Source organism: Gorilla gorilla, chromosome 8 (genome assembly GCF_029281585.2).
Source record: "Gorilla gorilla gorilla isolate KB3781 chromosome 8, NHGRI_mGorGor1-v2.1_pri, whole genome shotgun sequence".
Classification (NCBI taxonomy): Eukaryota; Metazoa; Chordata; class Mammalia; order Primates; family Hominidae; genus Gorilla; species Gorilla gorilla.
Window position 1 is genome coordinate 12,695,952 of NC_073232.2, and position 25,214 is coordinate 12,721,165.

The following is a 25,214-nucleotide window of genomic DNA, read 5'->3' on the forward strand; positions in this document are numbered from 1 at the left end:
AACCTGTCCGTGGTGCCACAGCTGTAAGAATGCAGCCAAGACCCTGTCCTCCACCAGCTCATATTTTAGTGATCCTTATTGTACAGGTCTTGAATTTGACCAATCAGCAGACATAGTGGTTTTTGTTATAATAAAATCTAGATTAAACATATTTATTGGATAATTTTTAAATCTTCAGAAAAAGATTCACAAAATAATATTTTATATTGCAATGTATATTTTTACTTGATTGGTAAAACTAAGATCTTTAATCCACTTTTCTTTCTTTCTTTCTTTCTTTTTTTTTGAGATGGAGTCTCACTCTGTTGCCCCAGGTGCCCCAGGCTGGACTGCAGTGGCACAACCTCGGCTCACTGCAAGCTCCACCTCCCCAGTTCAGGTCATTCTCCTGCCTCAGCCTGCCGAGTAGCTGGGACTATAGGCACCCAACAACACGCCTGGCTAATTTTTTGTATTTTTAGTAGAGACAGGGTTTCACCGTGTCAGCCAGGATGGTCTCGATCTCCTGACCTTGTGATCTGCCCACCTTGGCCTCCCAAAGTGCTGGGATTACAGGCGTGAGCCACTGTGCCCGGCTAATCCACTTTTCAGAAAGACTTTTTTGATAGTTAATTTTATGTCAACTTGACTGGGCAAAGGGATGCCCAGGTAGCTGGTAAAAGTCCATTCCCAGGTGTGTTTTTGGAAGAGATTTGCATTTCATTTGACTTGATGGGATTGATTTTTGAATTGGTGAATGGAGGTAAAGAAGATCCACCCTCGCCAATGTGGGCATAATCCAGTTCTTTTGTAACCTCCCAGCGGGTTCACCTTGCTAGCTGCTTAGACAGAACCGATTTATCAAGACAGGGGAATTGCAATGGAGAAAGAGTAGTTCACACAGAGCCAGCTGTGTGGAAGCTGGAGTTTTATTATTACTCAAATCAGTCTCCCTGAACATTTGGAGATCAGAGTTTTTGAAGATAATTTGGTGGGTGGGGAGGGGCAGTGAGTTGGGGAGTGCTGATTGGTTGGGTTGGAGATGAAATCATGGAGCGTCACTGTCTTCTTGGGCTGAGTTAGCTCCTGGGTGGGGGTCACAAGATCAGATGGTCCAGTTTATCCATCTGGGTGGTGCCAGCTGCTTCATCAAGTGCAGGGTCTACAAAACGTCTCAAGCACGGATTTTAGAAGCAGTTTAAAGAGGGTCAGAATCTTGTAGCCTCCAGCTGCTTGACTCCTAAACCGTAATTACTAATCTTGTGGCTAATGTTAGTAGCCTAGTTCCCAGGCAAGAAGGAGGTTTGTTTTGGGAAAGGGCTGTTATCGTCTTTGTTTTAAACTGTAAACTATGAACTAAGTTTCTCCCAAAGTTAGTTCAGCCTATGCCAAGAATGAACAAGGACAGCTTGGAGGTTAGAGGCAAGATGAAATTGGTTAAGTTGGATCTTTTTCACTGTCTCAGTCATAATTTTGCAAAGGCAGTTGCACTTTCAGAGCCCAAACAGTACAAAAAATGTAGCGGAAGGGTGAATTTTCTTTCTGTGTTGTAGCCAGGACATCCATCTTCTCCTGCCCTCACGTTGGGAGCTTCTGGTTCTTAGGTCTTCAAATTTGAACTTGGGACTTGGGACTGAGCCACACCACCAGCATTCCTGGCTCTGCAGCTTGCAGACAGCAGATTGTGAGACTTCTAGGTCCTCATAATCTCAACAGCCACTTCCGTTAATCTCTATATATACGCATACATATACGTGTGCGTTCATGTATGTGTGTGTGTGTAGTCCATGTATGCGTGCGTCTGTGTATAGTAACACTTTTGTTACTCCATTTAACCTTGATTACGTAACATTCACAAGCAAGTGTTTAAATACAATTCTTTTTTAATTTGAATTGTTTGGTATTTTGTGGGCCTTTTGGTTTAAAGGCTCATATTATTTAGCTTTAAACAATATTCTCGTTTCATTTATTTTATAATTTCTGTTTTTCCAAGTTTATTTTGCTGTAACTCCTGCTATTTTTTTGCCTTCAAGTTTCATATATACATTTTTTGTCATATATATGCGTGTGTGTGTGTGTCTTTGAAGACAAGGAATATATACATATGGACCTTGAAGACAAGGACTACACACACACACACACACACACACACACACACACATGCACACATGCATGCACATTTTATGTATTTGCATCTATACATGCATAGAAAGCATATATATGTATATGTGTATATATACGTGTGTGTGTATATATGTGTGTGTTTATATGCGTGTGTGTGTGTCCTTGAAGACAAGCAATGCAGTTGTTGTTTACATGTCCTGTGCCTATCACAATGCATGGGATATGATATGCTTTCGGTAAAGCTTGCTGAACAAATGCATGAACGAATGGGTTAGCAAAAATATTTTAACCTGCCTAAAAGAAACCATAAAATTTATAATTTTTAAAAGCAAGACTGTCATATATATATCAACAGATAAATGAAAATTTGTTAGAGAAAAAAGAAAAAGCCCAGAATGAGAATATTATGTTCTCTTCATCCAAACTAACTCCTGTAGATGTGAAACTTGGAGAGAAAATAGACAGGATCATTTGCTTAGAATTTCTCTTCTAAGAGCTCTAAATATCGGAAACACACTGAGTAGCAATATTGCATCCAAATCTGTTGGTTAACAAATTAAAAATGTATAAAATAACAAATATCTTCCTTAGGGTAGGCCCATAAAAAATAGATTTACTAAATGAGAGAAGTAGTGTTTCAAAATAATTTTTGTCACTAATTTGAAGGTTTTGCTTTATTGCATTTTTTGTTCAATACTGCTAAAGCAATTCGTATCATTTTTTCAGTGATTCTCAATTTTGAACACTTTTGTTACTCTGATTTAACCTTCATTATGTAACATTCCCAATCAAGTGTTCAAATGCAATTCTTTTTTTTTTTTTTTTTTTTTTTTGAGATGGAGTTTTGCTCTGTTGCCCAGGCTGGAGTGCAGTGGCACGATCTCGGCTCACTGCAAGCTCCGCCTCCTGGGTTCATGCCGTTCTCCTGCCTCAGCCTCCCGAGTAGCTGGGACTACAGGTGCCCACCACCACGCCCAGCTATTTTTTTGTTTTTTTTTGTTTGTTTGTTTGTTTGTTTTTTTAGTAGAGACAGGGTTTCACTGTGTTAGCCAGGGTGGTCTCGATATCCTGACTTCATGATCTGCCCACCTCGGCCTCCCAAAATGCTGGGATTACAGGTGTGAGCCACCACACCTGGCTGCAATTCTTTTTTTAATTTGAATTGTTTGGTATTTTATGAGCCTTTTAGTTTAAAGGCTCATATTCTTTAGCTTTGAACAATATTCTTGATTTATTTCTTTTATAATTTCTGTTTTTCCAAGTTTTTTTTGCTGTAACTCCTGTTGTGTTTTTTTTTTAATTAAGCTTTCCTGGAATCATTATCTATATATTTTACTTTTCCCTATTTTTTCTGTATCTTTGTATTTTTCTCAATTAACTACTAGAATAATGTAAGTTAGTATTTGACATTTTGAAATCTTACCATCAATAACAGAGTCACAATTTATGGGGAAAGAAAGAAGGTTAAAACAAAGACAGCGCCTAGCATAATCTCTTTAGCAATAGTGCTGATTGGATTAACTACGTACTAAATAGAGCAATAAAGTAGCTGCAATGAATAGTGAGGAAGGACAAGCATCCCATTCAAGCAGCATCAGGAAACCTTTATCTGGCGCTCACCAGCTCTGTGCCCCACGCTGCTGATAGGTGATCAGCATGGCTTTGTCCTTGACCTTGAGGACTGAAAGCTTAATATTTCCTTTTCCTGCCTTCCTTTGCCATATTAAAACAATTCCAAACTGGTTTCGGTGGTGCATACCTGTAATCCCAACTACTTGGAAGGCTGAGGTGGGGGGATCCCTTGAGCACTGGAGTTCAAGGCTCCAATGAGCTCCAATGGTACCACTGCACTCAGGCCAGGGCCACAGAGCAAACTCTATTTCTAAAGTAAACAAGGACTCATGCGGTGGCTCACACCTGTAATCCCAGCACTTTGGGAGGCCAAGGCAAGTGGATCACCTGAGGTCAGGAGTTCGAGACCACTCTGGCCAACATGGTGAAACCCACATCTCTACTAAAAATTCAAAAATTAGCCAGGAGTGGAGGCACACACCTGTGGCCCCAGCTACTTGGAAGGCTGAAGCAGGAGAATTGGTTGAACCCGGGAGGTGGAGGTTGCAGTGAGCCAAGATGGTACCATTACACTCCAGCCTGGGCAACAGAACGAGACTCCACCTCAAAAAATAAAAAAAATAAGTAAATACATACATAAAAATTTAGAAATAAAGCAATCTCAGTCTTTGAATAAAGCTTCTCATTATATTACGATATAAAAATATTAAATTTTACTCCTAAAAATCTTACAATCACTATCCCTCTTTATTTTCCATTGGACCATACCAGCCAGTCAGAATATTCTTGCACTCTCTAATCCACACTCATCCACAAAAACACGTGCATTCAATATTCACATGCCCAAAAGCTATCTCCACCCATTGTTCAATTTATATAAAGTCACTATTCTATTTCCAATAGTCATCCATCCACTCATTCGAACCGAGGTTCTCAGTTAACTGTAATTCCATGAGCTGCAAAGTTCTTCACCTTTGAAGATGTCACATTGTTTTCTAGAATTTCTCCTTCCTCCTAACAGTCTTGTCACCATACGCATCTTGCTCCAGCTGCCTTCTGGAGCAGGTGATGGGATGAGAGAGGAAGAAGAATCCCTCCTCCCATCTCTCAGAAGTGCGGCTTCTGCCAATCACCATGAAACAGCAGGAACACTGGGCTGAAAACAAGCACTGAAGGAACCAAAGAGTAAATAAATATCAGCACAGACGCAGACCTTGATATCCAGCTCATCAAAGCGTGCTGCACCCTCCCAAAAAACAGTCCCTTACTTGAAAGAGCGTTAGAATTAGAGACGAGCCTGTGACGCTTGGCAACACCACAGCTGCTCTCAGCAGGGTGCCACAGCACAAAAGGGTCTCAGGAAATTGTCACAAGTGAAGGAAACACAAATGTAAAATTGATGAGGAAAATACCTGCCTTAAAATGATAATGGCAATTGGAAGTATTCCAGATGGCGTCAATGTGGAAATGATTGAGTAAATGAGATTACAGCCGGGTAGTAGCACGCCAGGTCAATCTTAAAAGTTGTTGTGTACAGCGATGTTTATTAATTTGAAAAGATATTCATATATTTTATGAGAAAGAGTCGGGTTTCAAACAATATGTAAGATAGGGTTCTGATGTAAAGACATAAGGAAAAGGAGAGAGCGAACGAGAAATTGACAGGATCTGTAACTATGTGTAATTCTGGATGGTGAATTGTTTTCTTTCTTCTTCTTTATTCTTTGTTCCTACAGTCTAATATTTATAGTAAGTATATATTTTACAACTAGACAAAAACTTTTTTTTTGAGATGGAGTCTCGCTCTGTTGCCCAGGCTGGAGTGCAGATGGCACGATCTTGGCTCACTGCAACCTCTGCCTCCCGGGTTCAAGAGATTCTCATGCCTCAGCCTCCCGAGTTGCTGGGATTACAGGTATGTGCCACCACACTCGGCTAATTTTTGTATAGACTAAAACTTTTTTAAATGTATAAATTTCACACTGCAGTGCAATACAAGGCAGAGAAGCACTGCGGTGCAGTGGGAACTCTGCGTGGGGGCCACATCCCCAGGTTTCACCTCCAGTTCTGCTGCCAAGACATTTAAGAAAGTCATTTAACCATTAGAGCTCATTTCTCCACCTTAAACATGAAGACGCTAAGTCCACTTATGGCTATAAAATCTGGAGTAATCGATTTTTTAAACCTATATATCTACCCACCCTAAACACACTGTTCTTACACACATTGCCAAACTCTCCGGCTCATCGTCACACAGCAAAGCCAAAGGCCTCAAACCTTTCTGCCAGGTGACAGCCCTGCTGGAGGCTTCTGGTCACCTTGCACATTCCCGTGTGTCCTCTGGACAGAACACCACGCAAGCCTACACATCCCACAATCCAGGGGAGGCTGAATTAGCAGCTGTGCGACACCACTAATTTGGAGCCTTTCCAACTTCATTGAGTTTGACTTAAAATAAAAGGAGACTTGTGTGTGTTGGGTGGGGGTGGTGGTGCGTATCCCCATTTTGTTTAATTTGGGAAGGGACTTTTGGTGGCTTTGCCAACCCATGGCAATATTTGCAGTAAAAATTCACAGCTGATTCTCTCCCTTCTGGTCTGTGGAGTCTCCTTGGGAACCACTGATATGAATCCAGCCCTTGTCTACAGAGGTGGAGGATCAGGGGCGTCTGCAGGAGCATGTGGCCAGGCATGGGTGCACCTAGATGCGGTGAGCAGGGGTCCTGGAGAACAGGGTCCCTGACAGAGGGATGCAGGTCGTGGAGGACATCGGCCAGGGACCCTGGAGCGCCATAAAGCTGCTGGGGCTGAGGCAGGATGAAGTAGGCACATGCAATGTTCTCTGTTTCTCAAACTGGGGGACGGCGGGATGAAAGCGGCACCCAGGAAGGCTCAGCCTGGCACGAGTGTGCGAGCTGAACGGAATGTGGACGGTGTTGGCCTAGGACGCAGCTCAGAGGCTGCTGCAGTAATCCCGGCGTGAATGAGGCTGTAATCCCCACTGAATGATGTGCTGGGCAATGTGGAGCCTGGCTTCATTTCCAGCTCTATTTATGGCTCTGAATTACAGGAAAAGTGGGGGAGGGCACTGCTCCTGAAGCTCCGTTTCCTCCTCCCATGGTCCTAGGTATCTGACCACCTGCAGCCACAGTCCCTGAGCACACTGTGCATGCGCGAAGCCCAAATACACAGATTCTAGAACTTTCCGAAGACACAGAGGGTGGCTCTGTTCTTCCCCTGAAGGCAACTCATCCATGCTACACGTGTCTTTATCATTACCGGAAAGCTCCAATGCGTCCTAACGCCTCCGGTTTGATGGTTGACTCTGTTTCACTCTGAACACCACAGAAGAAGATGGCCGTGCCGAGGATGGATGGGAATGAGAATGTTTGCCGGATAGGAGCACAATTTTCATCAAGCTTGGTTCTTAGCAGTGACACTCACTTTATGACATAAACTCAAATTTCTTTTACACAAAAATCAGGGGTAGTAATAAAAAGGTATTCTATGTGACCGGGAAGCATGGTCAACCGTGAAAACAGAACTTCAAAACAAGAGGCAGAGCCAATCGGGGAACGCTTCCATACAAACAACGTGCACAGCAAGGGCTGAGAAAAATAAGGCCTTTTCCTGGGTATTGTTTTGTGGGACTGCATCACGGTTGCAAAATTCATGTGCCTCATTGGAAGCACAATGTTCTGCACTTACACCCTAGTAAATATTTTTACAAGATAATACTTCATGATAAAGGTGTTTGGCTCACAAAACCTCTCCCTGTCAACAACTGGAGGTTGACCTGTCACTTGCCCAAAGCTGTACAAACACTGGTGGGGGATATTTGCATCTGTCGCTTCTAAAACACCTTCCTTTTTAAATCTAGTATGAAAGACAGTTTCCTCCAAAAAAAAAAAAAGAAAAACCAAAAGCTGTTTCTTTTTTTTCTTTTCTTTTCTTTTTTTTTTTTTAATGTTCCTAAGACTGGGGAAATCTGAGTCTTTTCCTGAAAGCAGAAGTGACTGGCTGGCATGAATTAATAGGATTCATTGGTGCTGACTCCCCCACCTGCACATTCCTGCCCACAGTCGCGAATCTTGACGATGACATCCATGAGCACAAAGACTTATGCCAGGCAATCCTAGAGAATGGGAGTGTTTAACCTTTTCCTCGCCATCTTGTCTACTTTTATCTCTGCAGAACCCTCTGTGGAAGCGGTGGTCTGACACACAAGCATTTCTGGATGATGCTGAACCTGCTTACAACTCCCTGCTGCTGTCAGGCAGAACATTCTCCAAACCGCATGAATTTGGAAGTCTGGACACTTCAGGCATCATCAGGTTTATGGTTTTGTCATAACCCTGCTGAAAGTCCTTTACCATCTCCAGGCCTCCATTTATTTTCTATAAAATAAGGAGTTTGGAACGGCACTGTGTTGATATTCTCCAGTTTTGTGAAACATCGTACTCAACAATCACGAGCAGGCATTTTACAGAAGACCTTGCTTTCCTAGACCTGCTCAAGTAGAACATTCAGGTTAGTGCTAAGATTTAATATGCTGCCTCCATCTGACCTCCACATTATGAAAAAAAATATAAAGGAAAGAGCAAAAGGTAGAGCAAGTAGGTTTCTGGCTTGGTAGAGTAGCTCTGAGTGCCGCCCTGTCCTTGGCTGTGTGTGCCGGGTGAAGCATCTGTGAAGGTCCCCAGTGGGGTGTGCAGAGCACAAGGGCTGCTTCTGAATGCAGGCACGTGATCTAAGGACACTGTGCATCGCCAGTGTGACCCCAGGAGTAGTTTCAGAGCTTTGATAAGACCTAGGCCAGGCTCAGTGGCTCATGCCTGTCATCCCAGCACTTTGGGAGGCCAAGGTGGGTGGATCAGCTGAGGTCAGGAGTTCAGGACCAGCCTGACCAATATGGTGAAATCCTGTCTCTACTAAAAAGTACGATAATTAGTTGGGTGTGGTGGCGAGCGCCTGTAATCCCAGCTACTTGGGAGGCTGAGGCAGGAGAATCATTTGAACCCGGGAGGTGGAGGTTGCAGTGAGCCGAGATCACACCACTACCCTCCAGCCTGGGAGACAGAGCAAGACTCCATCTCAAAAAAAAAAAAAATAATAATAATAATAAGCCCAGGAACATCAGATGTGGGCTGCATTGACGGCCTGCCTCTCTCTACACCACAGGAATCTGGGCTGTAAAGGCGGGATATAAATTCAAGTCCACATGCTATGGAGAAATCGGAGGTTTTGAAAGTATCTCCGTGACTGTTTTTGAAGTCACAGCTAATAATTCACCGTCTGACACTCCGGGGCTTGCCTGGATCTAAAAATAGTTGTTCCTGAGCTGGTCGGGGAACTGGCTGAGAAGGGAGGGAGCTGCGTGGAACACATTCTGAACCATCAGGAAACCCAAAGCAAAATCAAATCTTGCCACCTAAGATTTGATTGTTAAAAGATGGATTTGACAGCTGATTCCCCATTAATTACATTTGTAAAGATATTTGAAAGAGAGGAATGAAATGACAGTGGCCCTGACGCAGTCCTTGGGGTTTAAGACAGAGTCTGACATTGTATCCGTCTCCGGTTCTGCAGCAGCTTAGCGACATCAGAGACAATTGAAGCGAAGGGCCCACTTACGGCTGAGAGCTGACCCTCCAGCCCGGCTGGGAAGCCCCTGAGACGACCTGGGTCCAGGCATCAGGGAAGGGAACCAGCGTGGCCCCAGGAGGGCTTTAGGCTGAGGCTTCTCCCAGGATGTGGAGGCTCAGCACTTTGCACAAATTGGATTCATGCCGAAGGAAACTGAAAGCCTGCCTTTCTTTTTTCCCCAGTGCACATCTCAGATTATTTGGCCTTTGTCCGAGGACTGAAAACAGTTCTGTGTCCAAGTATGTTTTTAATACCTGATATTTATTTCACAAAAAACCGAAATTGCTTTGTGTGTCCAGGCTTGAATGTTTAAGGCATACTTGATTAATACATGTGTGCTGAGCGCTTTCTGGGGCTCCTAGACACTGCCAAAGGTAGCTCAGTGGGGAAATTCAAGGCAATTTTCCCCTTAACTTTTGCTACTTCTGACCATTTTCCACTTATGTTATTATGCTTCTGTATCCATCTGTCTGCCTATGTCTAGCTATCCATCATCTATCAATCAATCACTCTATCTTGCAATGGAGGAATTAACTGTGATGTTTTCAAGCGTGTCGCTTCTCTCATATTCCTATTAACATATTGGAAACGCTCAGCTAAATAGGATAAAGTTTTTAGCCTAAACCTACAGTGAATGTCTAATGCTTTGGGCAAGATATTGAAGGGGTGGGGGAGAGATAATATGAATGCTTTCATAGACACAGCTGGACTTCTTTCCCCCTAAACATGAGTGAGAATTCTTTCTATGCTTCTAGTTGAGATTGTAGATAAATAGAGAAATCACATTTGAACATAGAAAATGGCTTCTGATAAAGAAGGCACATTCCTGTCTTTCTCACATACACATGCACGCACGCACGCACACACGGACCTCCCACCCACCCATCAGAAGCGTATCAGAGGCCTCTGCCTCCCGCCAGGATTCCCGGCTGCAGGATGCAGCCCAGCAGGAGAAGCTTTTCCCTCCATTCTTTCAAGGGTGAGTGGACACATAGGCTGGTGTCGCGTGGTTTGCTTGGTCAAGTGAGGTCCAATTCCTGGAGTTGGGTTTCTTTCAACATCTGAGAACAGTCACATGGCCCATACTGCAGAGCCTTCAGAGAGGAAAGGCACTGGTTCCAAGCATTTCAGTTTAGTTTCATTCAAATGCAGAAACATGGAAACACAGATTAGACTCAATATGATCAAGTTGTACTCGAGCAAAGAACACAATACCAAATGTTTGATTTCTTAAGAGTGTCCTGAAAGAGTCTCACATACACTCAAAGTTAGTTACCAAGTTCTTTATGAGATCTTTTCTAAGATTATGAATATAATATTTGACTTGTGTAAAGCATCATGTCATTGACTAAAGAAAATATGCATATATATTATATATATATACAAAGTTGTATAATATTTAAAATATTTCTGAGTGATATGGCTTGAAAAGATATTACAGTAACCGATTATCATTGTATGGGAAGATGCTTTATAAAACAAGATTCTTTAATATAGGATATTCTCAGTGGCGTTATTTCTTGACTTCTATTTATCAGTAATAAACTTGGTAGAAAATGTTAAAATAATGTTACAGGTTATTTAATGGGAAATATGTATGTTTCTTTCCATTATAAGAAACTATATATCTTATAATAGGACATTTTTCTCACCTCACCTAAAAATAACACAGAATGTCTTATTTCATATAAATATTAGTTTTAAAAGGTTTTAGTCATATATCTTGTATCCTATTTAATTTGAGTTCTTTTTACACTTAGAATGAACACAGACCAATTCTAACAAAAACATAATAAACACAGAAGCGACACGTGGGCTAAGTTCAGGTATGAGACATTTGCGCCTTCTGTCTGCAGTGTTCTCAGGAACGTGTCACTGTGGATGCAGACATGCTTTTAATGGGAAAGAGGTAGAAATTTGCCCAGAAAATTGTATGTCATAAGGCATCATCCTGGAGACAAGCCCTTGAACTTGGGCTCTACATTATATAAAGACAATCACTGAAGGTGAAGGAGAAATTGCAGTAGAAGGAGGACAGGTGCTTGGAGAAGTTCCTGTTCTGCCCCAAGGGTGTTGGGGAGGCCAGGAGGAGCTCTGCTTCCTGCAGGGCTGTGTGTTGTCAGAGTAGCCCCTGGTGGCCTCAGAATGATCCCCTAGAGAGTGGAAATCGGCATGTACACTTTGCACAGAGGCAAGCATGCCATATCCCAAGTTTAAATACACCAGTGTGCACCTTTGTATGATGATTCTGACATCATGAATGCAGCAGGTCTCATCATGATGGGATCTATTTCATAAAAAACATTTTGAGGACTAGAGATAACCATATTCTATCACAGTCTTTTTTTTTTTTTTTTTAAGACAGAATCTCGCTCTGTCACCCAGGCTGGAGTGAAGTGGCCCAATCTCGGCTCACCACAACCTCTGCCTCCCAGGTTCAAGCGATTCTCCTGCCTCAGCCTCCCAAGTAGCTGAGATTACAGGTGTGTGCCACCATGCCTAGCCAATATTTGTGTTTTTAGTACAGACAGGTTTCACCATGTTGGACAGGCTGGTCTCGAACTCCTGAGCTTAAGTGATCTGCCTTCCTCGGCCTCCCAAAGTTCTGAGATTTACAGGTGTGAGCCACTGCGCCCAGCCCTCACAGTCAATTTCTTATGAGGATTTTTCTTCTAAATATCCCAAAGAAGCCATGTGGGATACAGCCCTGGGGTGGTGGGCAAATCAAGAGTCAAACTCTGAATGTTTCCCATCCCAGGGAGAAGGAGAAAAGAATCTAATCCAGAGAGAAATTGGAAGGCTTAGTATAAGAAGTCATGCCAGATTATCAGCTCCTGTTTTGGGCCAGGCCTTTGAGGGGCAGCGTCCTGAGCCGTGAGGAGCAGGTGTCAGGCTAGGGCCTGGTGGAGACGTCAGGAATCCTTACACAGTCCCAGGGAAGAGGGAAGAAAACCCACTGAGGACTGAGAAGGTTGGTCATGCCGAGTGGAGGTGAGGAGTGGGGATACAGGAGGCTGATTTCCTGCTGTTCAGCAAGGAAGTCTTGGGGTGTTTGCCACTCACGTATTTTACGTTTCTAACTAAGACACAGGACTTCAGGAATAAGATTGCCCTGGAATGTCTCCATCAGTGGCTCTCTCCTGGGGTTGACTTGGCTTCCCACATCCCACCTGAGCAGGGGACACATGGCAATGTCTGGAGGTAAGTTTGCTTGTCACAAGTGACAGATATGCACCTACCATCTAGTGGGTCAGGGCCGGGGGTGCTGTTGAACACACCGTGTACAGGACGGTCTCCTACCACAAAGAACTGTTTCCGTCAGAATGTCAACGTGGCTGAGGCTGGGAACACACACTCTAACTCTTTGGAAGGTGCTATGGACTGAATATTTGTGTTCCTTCAAAATTCGTGTCGAAATCCTGACCTCTTAAGTATTAGGAGATGTCATCTTTGGGAGGTGATGAGGTCATAAGGATGGAGTCCTTAAGGATGGGATTAGGGCCCTTAGAAAAAATGGCCAGAGAGAGCTCCCTCACCTCTTTCACCGGGTGATGACCCAAGGAGAAGGCACCATCAACGAGCCAGGAAACAGGCTCCCACCAGACACCAATTCTGCCAGCATCGTGATCTTGGACTTTCAGCCTCCAGAACTGTGAGAAATGAATACTTGTTTAAGCCATGTGTATTGTTACAGCAGCTCGAATGGCAAAGACACAAAGCAAGGATATGGCTCTGATATATTGAACTGAAATGTAAATTATATAACAATATTTTACATATATAGAAAATGTTCACCAAGGCGGGCAGATCACCTGAGGACAGATCAACACCAGCCTGGCCAGCATAGTGAAACCCTGTCTCTACTAAAAATACAAAAATTAACCAGGCGTGGTGGTGGTTGCCTGTAATCCCAGCTACTTGGGAGGCTGAGGCAAGATAATTGCTTGAACCAGGAGGTGGAGTTTGCAATGAGCTGAGATAGCACCACTGCACTTGAGCCTGGGTGACAGAGTGAGACTCCATCTCAAAAATAAATAAATAATAATAAAAAAAGCTCAGATAAATATATAATAAAATGATATAAATTTATAGAGCTATAATTTTAGGCTCTTATATATGTCCTCCCCATAATGGGAGCCCACTGCTCTGGGGTCAGTCAGGTCTCGTAAAGCAACATTTTTCTGGCTGTGTTTTAACTATTTTTCTCTAGTCAGAGTGAAAAGAAAGGCAATCCTGGCTTATAAAGCTAAACTTTGTGACTTGCAGGGAAAGAGTGCAGCCGTGTGTCAGTGGGCTGGGTTCTGCGTAACCTCGGATGCCTCTCCTGGCCTCAGTTTGCTCACCTGTCTTAGTGTGATAATAACAGTATCTGCTTCAGTTTCCAAGAGGACTAAATAATACAAAACACATATCTTGGTGTTTTGTGCATAATAAACCTTCAATGAGTATTTGCCATCATTTCTGCAATGTTTAGCTTTGTATCTGAATTATTACACGGAAACGAATCTAAATTCAGAACAACTCACAAAAATAATATGTTAACATAAGATCTTTTGAGTTAATTTAAAACATTAAATAATATTTCCAATGAGAGTTCTTTTTCTTGCCCTTCTCCTTACCCCCCAAACTGTAAAGTGAACAAAGATGGTATCTGTTGATGGAACCCTGCCTCAAAGAGGTTTGGGAGATGACAGAGTTTGATTGATCTGTCACCTTGTGGAAGAGCCCACTTTACATGCTAACAGCCTTTGAGTTCTTCAGGAAGGAACGGCCTGTGACTGGCTGAATCAGCACTGAGCTCCTGTTTACTACCAAGTACAGTACCATTTATTTACCTTGGAGTAACCCTTCACCCAGCATCGCCTCTTGAAAGCTTCCGAGGAGAGGAAACGTACTTCAGTGTGAAGTCTTATTTCTCAACAGTTCTCCTGGTCGAGTTTAAAATTTAAAAATTATCTTGCCAAGCTTTCTGCACTGTGATTTATGCAAGAATGATACAAGAATGAAACGGATTGTCTTGGCAGGCTGAGTCACTAGCTACGATATCAGGGAGTATCTTCCTGCTGCAGAGGAAAGGGAACACGTCATGCTCTTTGAGTCACAAACCTTCTAATCATCACCTGTCTGAAAGGGGACCTGTTGTAACTGACTCAGCTGAGATTCGCCAAGCAGGCACGCTGAGTGAGTACAGATACCTGGTTAGCAGGTGAGGATGCTGGGGTGAGATTGGCAGCTGTCACTCTCTGAATTTTGACATGGAAAAGGGTCGATATCTGATGCAGGAAAAGTGGGCACCTGTGCGTAATAACACAGTGGGCTCACTTACATAATTACACACATGTATCATCTATCAAATGATAGGCCTTGAAATGTATGAATTAATCCTCCTTGTGATGGGAGCGCACTGCTCTGGGGAAAGTCAGCTCTCATAAAGCAACATCTTCTTGGCTGTGTTGGAGCTGTTCCACTTATTCATTCTCTGTTATCGCATTCATTGTGCTGGAAACATTCCGGTCAATGTTTTCACTTTTCCTGGGATCCTAGACAATGTCCCCACCGTAGCTGCTCTGGAACAAGCAGCTGTGTGGCGACGGTGACTCATTCAACAGAAGTGACCTGTCTCTGGTGAACTCTCCTCTCTGTCTCCTGCCTGAGCTGAAAGTCACAAATCAAATGATAAACCCGGAGCCTCATCCAGTATCACCCCCGATCTTCAAAGTGGTTCTGAAGGGCCTCAGCTGTCTGGCTATTAAGAAGTCCTTCAGGTTTTGTTTGCCTCGCTAATCCTGCCTGTCCTGCTCTTCAGATAGGCAAAGGAGAATTGCTCTAGGCTACAGCTCAGGGCCTTCATCTAAGGCTCTTGTCAACAGCTCTTTGGAGGGTCTGGAGGGCTGGGAAGGAGTCGCAGGTTCCTAAACTACCACATTTCTTCCCACAGTCAAAGTCCTCTGGTCTCCCGAATTTTGTTTCCAACACTACCATGTTGTCTTTGGAAAGGGGGATATGGGTGGGAAGAGTCTCTAGGTATTCCAAAGTAAATATCAAAGAAAAACTGTAACTGGGAGTTTTTATAAAGGGACAAGTTGTACAGGTTTTCCACTGATCCAGCTGAACCGAGGTCCCGTGGGAGCATCAAGCAGAAATTCCTACCAAAGAGTAAGAAACAAACCAAACGAAAATGATGCACACACGGAAAAAAGGAATAGCGTCTGCTACAATTGCTGCCTGTGCCCGGGTCATTATTTCTATGAGTGGGACCTGAAATGGACAGCTGTCATCGGTCAAGGCTGCAGCTGTGTGTCTTAGCTTTGCCTAGGGAAAGCTCTTTTCCAGATGGAATACAAATGCATTCCTCCTTCTCCTCCTCTTCTTCTCCTCCTCCTGCTACTCCTCCTCCTCCTTCTTCTTCCTCTTCTCTTCTTCCTCCTCCTCCTCTTCCTCCTCCGCCACCACCGCTTCTTCTTCCTCTTCTTCCTCTTCTTCTCTTACTTCTTCCATAAAGTTGAAGTCCCAGGTTGAGTGAATAAATGCTTTTTGTTCCTTTGAGAGGTTCCCCTAAAAAATGAAAACAGAATTCTCTAACATCTTGCATGAACAAAAGAACACCTATTTACAAAAAAAGCAAACAGCACATCCAGCATGCTGCTATGCACCTCACTTCTAGGGTGCAAACTCTCATAACCGTCCGAGGAGAAGCCAAGTCTCCTTCACAGGTGAGGGCCTGTGAGGTGCTTTCTCAGGTCTCTTTGTCTAAGGAGAACAAGGCTGGTCTTGACTTCCTTAAGGCGTAGCCATTTCCAACAGCGAAGCATATGGAAAAATTCTGGAGTCAAGTTGGCTTTTCAAAACCCACACCCCAAGAGAATGGCAAAAGAGAAATCAGCTGCTGCATTGCTGTTCAGTTTTGCTGTTATTGAAGCTATCTGTTTTAATTATTTCAATCAATGGTGTTCTTATGTGTACTCTCTGGAACTTTAAGCAAATGGAATAATGTAGAAAATCCAATAAATAAGTAAAGGGAGATGAAGAACAGAGAACACTGTGTTTTTCAGGGAAAAGAACAATAGCAGCAGTGGTGTCAACAGAGACTCCTCTTCTCTGTGGCCTTGCTGGCTTGTGCTGCAGAGATACTGGCTCAGTTCTCTTGGCCTTGTCACCTAAGGTCAACACCAGTCTCTCTTCTGTTATTTGGACTTCTTTAAGTAGCTAAAGGTCTCCCTGTGGCTGCTTAATTTCAGCCATCACCACAGTGCTTCTGAGCGACATCATGGTCCTACAGATGTCACTTATGTGTGTGAACCACAGATCTGCACCTGGGCAAACTGGTCCTCATGGAACCACATCTTGCCGAGACAACCCTACAAACAGGAAATTCACCTGTGTTTATAAACATCATCTTACTTAGCGATGGGTCAAGATTCCCGGGCAGTCCCAGGAGCAAAGTCCCAGAGATTCCTGCATCGTCGAATCTTATTTGCCCTGAAAACAACAAATTACATTACTAAGTGAAGGGAATACACTCAAATTATCTCTAAAAGTGTAGTTTGTCATCATTAGCAGAAAAAGGTGATTCAAAGAAACATTGTAAAAATCACCCTAAGGACATCTTCTCGGAATCTTAGAGAACAAGATGACTCACCTTTCCTGCCTTAACCAGCAACCTGTCTGGGCCTTGCTCAGAGTTCATCTTGCACCAGAACAGCCTCCCCACTGCCTCCCTCTTCCTAGAGGCCATGCTGTTGCCGTGTGGTTTAAATCATAGCTGATGCCTATGGGGGCCTACCATGTCCAGAACTTCTATTTGTAGCATCTCATGTAATTTTTATTTATTAGATAAGTGTAATAATCACCGGGTGAAAAGAGGCACAGATGACCCTGTCCAGGAGCAAAGTGGTGGCAGGACTGGACCCATGCCAGGTCCCAGCCAGTCCGTTCCTCCCCGCATGGCCCAGCCGCTGGGCTCTGGAAGCTGCAGGCAGGGTCCCTTGCAAGCCGGTGGCCTCAGCCCCATCTCTTTACTTCTCTGCAACTTGTTTTCTCTATGTGCAAGCTGTGACTAATCACACCTCCCTTCAGGGGATTTTCACAGGTTTCATAAGTGAAGTAAGTGCCTATTTTCTTTCTTTCCCTGTGTGTACCTTGTATACCACAGATGGACACATGTGTCTAAAACACCTATTTTGTCAGTCTTTTCCTCCAACTCAGAAACACCGAGAGCCCTCCCCAATCCCACCATTTCTATCAGGAAAAGGCTAACATGCCACCGGCAGCAAACAGCTCAGTGTCACCAGACATCATTTTGCAGATAAAGAAAGGAAACCCCCGGGTGGCTGAAAATCTCCCCAAGTATGGGCCCAGGGACCTTGATGGGTCAGGTCTCACTGCATCCTGTCCCACTCTGTCCCAGCAAACTTTCTTCTCCAGTCAAAACTGGTCTCACTCTCTGAGGAACACCTGTGCCGACACTCAGGCACAGCCTATGGGGAACACTGCTCCCTGCCCTCTCCCACCCAAATCAACACACCTTCAAAGGAACAGAACACTCCTGCGCCTGGCAAGGCTCCCTTTCCTCTGCCTCCTCCTTCACAGAGACTTTGGGATTGTCCTCTGATGACAGAGTGCCCTGCCTCCTGATGGAGTGACGCTGGGATTAGGGGTGGGATGGAGGATGCCTGCTCACACCTCCCAGATCATTCACTAGGGGGCAGGGCCAGGCCATCATCCCACTATGTTCATCTTGGCCAGGTGCGATGGCTCACACCTGTAATCCCGGCACTTTGGGAGGCCAAGGCAGGCCAATCACTTGAGGTCAGGAGTTTGAGACCACTCTGGCCAACATGGTGAAACCCCCTCTCTGCTAAAAATATAAAAATTTGCTGAATGTGGCGGCACGTGCCTGTAATCCCAGCTACTTGGGAGGCTGAGGCAGGAGAATCACTTGAACCTGGGAGGCGGAGGCTGCAGTGAGCCAAGATCTCGCCACTGCACTCCAGCCTGGGCTACAGCGTGAGACTCTGTGTCTCAAACAAACAAACAAACAAAGTTTGAAACCACTGTGTTCATCTCACACCTTGCAGAGAGATATGCCCAGGATGGGGCTGAATAAAAAGATAATAATAGTAGCCACCACCTGTGGAGAACTTCTCTTGGACCACGCATTCTGCTAAGTCCTTCTCTTGTATGAGGTAAGTACAATTATTAACCCATTTTACAGATGAAGAAAGAGAGACATACGCTCTTCAGCAAATTGCCCAAGCGCATGCATGTAGTAAGTGACGGTATTGAGATTCAAGTCCAGGCAATCTGTCAACCACGCACATGCTACTAGGGAGGGAGGGAGAAGAGGAGGGAGGAAGACAGAGAAAAAGAAAGGAAAACAGGAAAGGAGGAAAGAGGGAGGGAGAGAAAGGAAGCAAAAGGAAGGAAGGCAAAAAGTGAAGAAAGGAAGGAAAGAGAGGGGAAGGAAGGAGGGCAAGAAAGAAAGGAAAAGGAAGGAGAACAGGAAAGGAGGAAAGAGAGGGAGGATAGGAGGGAGAGAAATGAAGTAAAAGACGAAAGCAAAGCATGGAGAGCAGAAGGAGGGAGAGGAAGTCAGTAAAGGAAGAAAAAGGAAGGACAGGGAAGAAGAGGGAGGGAAGAGTGCTGAGAAAGTTGATTTAGCAAAACAGATTTTTGTTCTCCACCTGGAAGGACCAGCTGTGCCCAGAGAACCTTCTCTGTCTCCTCTAACCATGGGATAAAAGGAGATTTCCACAAGAGCGGCTCAGGGACGCAGCCCATCTCTTAAGAAGGAGGCTCTGAGAGGTGAGTCCAAGGGTGTCTGTTCTGTGCGATTTTCAGGCTCTGTAGGAAAAAATCCTTAGCAGAATCTGAAGGGATGGAGTCAGGACCAAGTGACTTTGAGGGCCAAAAGGGAAAGTGGGAGGTCCGTGGTTTAAGGACAGCAGAGTCAAGGATGAAAAGATGCCTCCTTGCAATAGTCCCCAGGTTAGTTCTTTTTGACATGAGTTTTTAGCCCCGATGTGACTGAGAAGTAAGGGGCGAATCTGTGCAAACACCGCGTTGTGTCCACCCGGCTCCCAGTGCTCCCAGGTCTTTCTGGAGCAGAGCGGTTTCTGCGCATCACGGTCCCACCATCTGGATAAGAGGAGGTCCCGAGCCTGAGCTACTCTGGAGGCCTCTGGGTGCCCGGGGCCAGCGTCATCAGCTGACACTGCCACCTGTTCTCATGTCCCTTTTTGTTTCTTTTCCAGGGACAAGACCATGGATGCAGCGCATGGCCACAGGGCAGTTTCAAGATGCCCATGTCAGGCAGAGGATGGCTCAGTGGTCTCTGACCCAGCTAACATTTCATGAACTTTACTCCTGGTCCCGCTCCCAAATTAGACGCTGGAGATAATGGATCACTGTAAGCATAAAAGGGGCTTTTTGTTTTCTTTTACAAATATGCCTAGATAATTCTCAGATACACCTGAGTAATAGCACATGTTCTCTACCTTTCAGACCTGTTGAGGGTGAGAGGGAGACGCTTAATGAAAGACTGTGAGAACGCGATGCACAGAGTCCAGAGAACTTTTGAGATCATCATTCCCACCTCTGAGTTCCCAGCACTTTTTTTTCCAAAAACCGTTTTATACTTAACTAAGGAATCTGTGCTTAATTATTAGCATTAAGGAGAATAGTGAAGGCTAATAGTGGCCAGCGTTTTATTCTTCAAGGTGCAGAAAAACATACATTTCCTTCCTTCCTTCCTTCCTTCCTTCCTTCCTTCCTTCCTTCCTTCCTTCCTTCCCTCCCTCCCTCCTTCCTTCCTTCCCTCTCTACTTCCTTCCTTCCCTCTCTACTTCCTTCCTTCCTTCCTTCCTTCTTCTCTCTTTCTCTCTCTTTCTTGCTTTCTTTAGCCTGTGCAGGAGTCAGACTCTGTATTGCATTTAGAATGAAGATAAGTCGAATTTTTAATCCCTGAGCCAAACACACCAGGTAACTTTCAGGTTCCCCAGAATCTTCTGATTTTCGCTTGGGTTCAAAACCACAGTTCCACATGCAGTTGAAGTGGCATTTTCTTCCATTGGCAACTTCTGCATTTGGTATCAAACCTTTGGTTATGCACAGAGCTGAGGGAGAGCAAACCGATTCTTCACGCATGTTCCACCCTTGGAGCACTCACCCCTACCTCTAGGAGAGCCCCTAAAATGAGCTTGAGTCCTCCATCCAGAAATGAACCAACACTTCTCACAGAGAAGATGGCAGGGCCTCGTGCATCAGAACCCCAGCCAATCAGGACTACAAATAAATACCCAGAAGCTGGTCTCAATGATGCGCTTGGTATAGGAAATGAAAGACGGAACCAATGGTTTCAACAAAATGAGAGCAGAACTGAAAGTCTGCAAATGAAAATTACAGGTCCTTCATCACAGCTTTCCCTCCACACAGGCCGTAAGAAAACCATGCACTTCTCTAAGAGAATGGTTTTTTTTTTCCAAGAGCTCTTGAGTCATCTTGGTTTCTATCTCTTGATGTAGAATTGACTCTGAAAGCAATAAAATAGTGAAAACACCTCATTCCCCTGCTTTGCATGTAATGGACTAACCAGGAAGATAAAATGTCCCACTTCCGGGGCCCTTCACCTGACATCACCTTACTTTGAAGTTACTTAGCTTGGTATTCTGGCATATTTTAGAAAGCAAAAAGCACCTTAAACCTTAACATTTTGTGTCATTTCTAGGCCAAACACTTTGGGGCTTTTAAAAAAAGTACACCAGGATAAAGTCATCATTGACTCTGTTGAAAGAAATGGTAGGCAAAAATAAATAAATAAATAAATTTGACAAATGTATTAAAAATTCAAGGCTAAATGGTTTGAACAAAAGACTGGAAGCCGAGGTAATCTGTGAGAGATCCCTGCCCAGCTGGCTAAGCTTTTTATCCTTCGGTTCTTACCCCTGACTTGCTGAACCAGCATGGTTAGAAAACGCGGGACACACACACAAACAACGTTGAAATTCCTTGGATGTCGAACTTTTGATTCACACCCATTCTGTAAAGCATTAGGAGGTCAAAGGTGTATGCTTTTCTGCACTTTGGAAAAGAAGGAGCTGACCATTTCCAGCCTTCAGTGCTCTCTTTCATGCTAATAATTGAGCTGGAATTCCTGAAGAATGACACTGGGCGCTGAGGTTAGTCCTGGGAAGTAGGGGTGGGGTTTGTACCTGCAGTTTGCATAGGATCCTCCCACTGACCTGCCTGTTAGAAAGGACAGTGGCTTCAAAATCTGTTTGTTGTTCATTTGTTTTTCTCCCCATAGAGAACAAGGTGAGTGGAGGTATCTTCAATGAGAAGAAAGGCCTGAGCTCCCATTCTCCTGTTACAAACACACCATGTCAAATATTTTTCGAGTCAATATGTTTTAATAAGTGCTCTTTATTTATTGGGCCTACAATACTACAGTTGAAATTGTTTGCAGACTTCATTGATTTTGACTGGAGGTCCCTGGAAGGCATGGTGGTTCCTGCCTCAGCAGAAACTTGTGTGGCAATAGGAGTGGAGGCCAGAGAGTCCTTAGGTCAGTCCCAAATTCCCTAGGAAAAAAAACGTTAACTGTCCCTTCATTGAATTAACTGTGGGGATAAAACATTTGTGAATACTATGTACACACATAAAGTTGCCCCTAAACAAATTATTCTGGAGATACGTTATTCTAACAAATGGTCATTCGCACGACGCACACAGCACAGCTGTCCTTTCTGGGTTCGTATGATTCAGAAGGTCCCAGCTGAATCGTGACAGCAGGTGCATAAGTGGCCTCGAGCTTTTTCCTCATTATTTCCAGCAAACCCCGTCTCTGTCTACTTACCTCCTTCCTTAACAGCCTTTTCCTAACCAATTCTTTCTGCTCCCCTAGAAATATTAAATTCTGCAAATGCGAAAGGAAAAGAAATGGGTATCTGCTCAGTGCCAATTTCAGAGAGTGTCTACAAAGTTTTTCTCTTTTGCACAGATACTGCACTGAAGACTCGGAGGGGTTGAGCCGCTGGAGCCACGCAAATTCAGACACCTCTTCCGCCCCAGGTCGCTCTACTCACCCGCGCTGCCTCCCACACCCATCCGGTTGCGCGGGACGCTCCCAGCGTTTCTTCAGCGAGCCTCATCGGGCTCCCTCCTTGTTCAATAAAGGTGAAGGGTGTGGGGTTTTCTGTGCATACGCTCAGGAAGTTGAGTCCTGGTGAAACGTGTCAGGTTGCCATTTCCCAGGCTGGAAAGATTTTCCCAGGACGGGTATGAATAGACGATGAAAGTGCACAGTCTTACCCGGCTGCCCGACCCAGGTGCCAGGCTTCTGACTCAGGACCATCTGTGGGTGCGAGTGCAGGGAGGTGAGTCACTGCAGCCTTGCTCAATCCCCCTGCAGAGGTCAGATCCTGGGCCCCAAAAGCTGCTCCAGGATGAAAGCCTGCTCTCAGTGAGACTAAAATCCTGATCATTCGCGTTCTGCAGTCATGGGCATGTAACCCTAATGTAGAAAAACAACTTAGCCAATGACTATTTTTTCTGTTCATGCCACAGTACCTGAAGGAGAATTGCTGCTTCTCTTAATGGTGCCTGCCACCCAACCCAATAGTTAGCATGTGAACGTCTTGCTTGAGATCAGCTTCTGGGTGTAAAAATAAATTTAAATACAGAAAATTCAAATAACACTCATTCATTTATCAAAGATCTCAAATGTTCTATGATCAAGGCAAAAATCTAGTAGCCAAACCGAGGGTTCCCTAGCTGGTTTGACAGCCACACAGAAGGATGGTTTGTACACAGCCACTATTTTTCTGGAAGCCAGGGTAGCTTATGTTTGGGACATATATAAAATACAAGGTAAAGGCTCTTTGATTTGGGGAGGGATGATGGGAGGGGAAATAAAGGTATAAACATGAAGTAACAAGGGAAGTCAAAAATTCAGGTAGATAAAGCGAGAGCTGATGCTGTTGCAATCCGTTCTTCATTCCCCATACATGAGTTGCCTGAGGTTTCTGAGGTCACAGAAGCTGTGATGAACGTGATTCACTAGGAAGCAAGCAGGAATAGGAGCCAGAATCCTGAGTTCTCCTCTCAGCTCTGACGCTGACACTGTGATCTTATTATGTAAGATTAAATAAAAATCGTGTTTTAGAGGTGTAGGCAGAGAAAAAGTCACCATGCTGAAATTGGCCAAGGGACTGAACAGAACCTGTTGCGTAGGATCTTTTCATGATTCTAAGTTCTACAGGAGTTAGACACAATATCTGAACGGTCTCAGGTCTCTGTCTGTAAGATAGTAGAACTCAGGATTGAACTGGAATTTGAAGCAGAATACTCTGTTTGCTGAGTGCTGAGTTCTGCCAAGAGGTAAATTTTTCTCCAGCCTCTGCAGACAGAGGCACCCTGAGCTCCTGGGATCTGGGGCAGCAGCCTCGGGGCTGTCCTGGATTTGAACGGCAAGTACAGAATTGCACCCGTCCTCTCAGTAAACCCGAGCAGTGGACATCCCCATGCCCACTTTAGAAAGAGGGAGGTTAAAGCTCCCATGTGTTAATCAGTTCTCATGGTTAGAAACTTCTGGAGCTGGCATTTGAGAGATCTGTTGGACTCTGAAGCACATCTGTCTTCTCATTTAAGCCCTGTTCTAGGCATTTGCCCATACAGGGTGTGAGACTGGGCTTGTCAGTAACGTCCCTGCACTTGTAGAAACAGGACAGAAGAGGCTGCTGGCATGGGCCACCACACAGGCAATAGGCTAAGAAAGAACAGTCAGGATGCAAGAGAGAAATTTCTCTGAGTTCATAACCAGCCGATTGTGCAGGTGCAAACTTTGTGATCTGTGCACACCAAAGATCATTTCCGTATTTGCCTTGTAGCTGCCACTGTTGTTGTTTGCTAGGGAAAGGCGATAGTCCCTTGAAAACCTGTTCTGTTGCCCTGAGGCCACTTGATATCCAAAGTTTTCTTCATCCCTCAACCACAGCAAGCACTGACCCTCACAGTGACAGAGTGTGGGCAATGCACTCTGCACTCCTGAGTTACACAAACAAGGATTGATTTGATCGTTTCAAAACAAGGAGGTCACTGCAAAATTCAACAAATGCTCAGTAATGCCATTTTCTTCGCTGAGAGCTCCTCCTCTGCCAGCAGTACTTGTCCCTCTCTAAGAAAAGGACTCTCAGAAGTGGGCAGATCATAAGAGCTATGACTGATGATGAAGCAAAGATGAAAATCGTCTTCATGACTTGCATGTGCAGCAGAGGAAACCACAAGTTATTCCCTGCAAGCCGGAAGCGGGCGGATGTTTTCATGGCCAAAGGCAGCAGTCCCCATTTCTGTCTGTCATATTTTAGGGTAACTTGATGTAAGAGAGGGAGCAGGTGGCAGGGACAGCAAAGCACAGGCACCTTCTAGAAACAGTGAAGGGCTCAAGACATCCTGAGAATGCCAACTGGGTGCATGTGTCTGCTTTTGACCCACCCCAAATCTTTCTGTTTCTGAGTCCTGTACACCTGCAATAAGGGTAGGAGGGTAGTTTTTTAAATCGTTTTCCCTGTTTTACAAAGAAGAAATTACAATTACAATCTGGATCCCATGGGGCTGTGACATACATCACCCACCTTTGTGCCAGGACTGGAGCTAAGCTCCTTGCAGATACAATTTTTAATCCTGACAACCTTCCAGCACATTTGCTATCCTCAACCCCAGTTTTACAAATGACAAACTGAAGCAGAGGGAGGTGATGAAGCAGCTGCATCATATTTGAACAAAATTCTCCCAGTTAAAGGTGCATTTCCATGCATTTGCTCTTGAGAGCTCCACACCAGCTCGGGAATTTAGGAAGATGAGAATTTCTCCTTCAGATACGTAGTGTGTTGGCCCACA

The 25,214-nt window shown here is 44.5% G+C and overlaps 2 long non-coding RNA genes across 2 annotated transcripts in view; both read left to right on the plus strand.

Moving 5' to 3' along the window:
* LOC129525153 (uncharacterized) overlaps positions 1–9,842 on the plus strand; it is a 432,112-nt gene extending 422,270 nt beyond the window's left edge. Inside the window, exon 2 of the long non-coding RNA XR_008669252.2 lies at positions 7,869–9,842. This is a non-coding gene — a long non-coding RNA (uncharacterized lncRNA). The remainder of the gene's footprint in view (positions 1–7,868) is intronic.
* An 8,572-nt stretch (positions 9,843–18,414) lies between these two features.
* Positions 18,415–23,063, plus strand: LOC129525155 (uncharacterized). The gene is made up of 4 exons (XR_008669254.2): positions 18,415–18,505; positions 19,011–19,124; positions 19,574–19,728; positions 22,318–23,063. It is a non-coding gene; the product is annotated as an uncharacterized lncRNA (long non-coding RNA).
* Positions 23,064–25,214: the final 2,151 nt, after the last annotated feature.